The sequence below is a fragment of the Mastomys coucha genome, unplaced genomic scaffold, assembly GCF_008632895.1.
Source record: "Mastomys coucha isolate ucsf_1 unplaced genomic scaffold, UCSF_Mcou_1 pScaffold19, whole genome shotgun sequence".
Taxonomy (NCBI): domain Eukaryota; kingdom Metazoa; phylum Chordata; class Mammalia; order Rodentia; family Muridae; genus Mastomys; species Mastomys coucha.
The window spans coordinates 12,492,205-12,493,130 of NW_022196901.1; the positions used below are offsets into that span (position 1 = coordinate 12,492,205).

General features: G+C 31.4%; 1 protein-coding gene across 9 annotated transcripts in view; it reads right to left on the reverse strand.

The window, feature by feature from the left end:
- Positions 1 to 926, reverse strand: part of Cd36 (CD36 molecule) — a 90,026-nt gene that overhangs the window by 35,097 nt on the left and 54,003 nt on the right. For 3 of the 9 annotated variants that reach the window (XM_031380041.1, XM_031380048.1, XM_031380040.1), the window contains exon 2: positions 630 to 759. The exons of the other annotated variants lie outside the window; for them this stretch is intronic. The gene's annotated coding sequence lies outside the window, so the exon portion shown is untranslated. The remainder of the gene's footprint in view (positions 1 to 629; positions 760 to 926) is intronic. 9 annotated transcript variants of the gene reach the window in all.

Here is a 926-nt window from a genome sequence, read left to right on the forward strand (position 1 = left end):
GAAAAGAAAAAGAAAAGAAAAGAAAGACAAAAAAGAAATAGCTTGGTTCCTTAAAGAAAAATGCTTGGTAAATGTATATGCAATACCTACCTTACTCCTAACTGTGTAGAAAAAAATCAAATTCACTAAAAATTGACCATTGAAACTTCAACAAGCTAATGACACTGAATAGCAGCAAATAGTTAACAAATAACATTCAAGACAGTGTTATATAAGATTTACAAGTAATTTATATACTAACCTCACTGTATCAATGCTCTTGAAAAATATTCTTATATTTTAAAGTAAAAATCATGTTTAAATAGAGAAGTTTTAATACAACCCAAATTGCTTATAAATCATTTTAAATATTGACAAAAAAGTGTTGAAAAATACACATGATATCAAAAAAATCACTGGTCACTGAACACAATTTTAATACTATCCAGCAAAAATGTAGGAAGATCTGTAAACACATAACCATTCAGGAAAACCTAGAGACTGTAAGAAAGCAACGGATTTACTGACTCTTCATTTGTCATTTTTCAAAAGAAGTGTTTTAAAATAGTATTATCCCCTGTCAGTGTAAAGATAGAAAAACTTTTCTTTTTTTTTTTTTTTAATGTAAAGGAAAAACCCATATAACTTACCTTTGAAGGCTGGAGAGCATCCACCAGTTACTCCACACATTTCAGAGGCAGCTGTGAAGAAGGAAGCGTCCTCAGGAGAAACCCCTACCCTCAATTCCTCACTACTTATGTGTGTGAGAGTTGAAATGAACTTCAGAAAAATTCAATGTCAGATGTCAATTTGTGGTTTGTTGCCAGCGGAATTGAAAAAAAGAAAAGAAAAAAAAGTCACACTACACTGCTAGTTAAGATCATGGGGTCTATTTCTGGTGAAGACCCATCACCTACATCTGAAATACTCAGCAGTCCTTTTTTTTT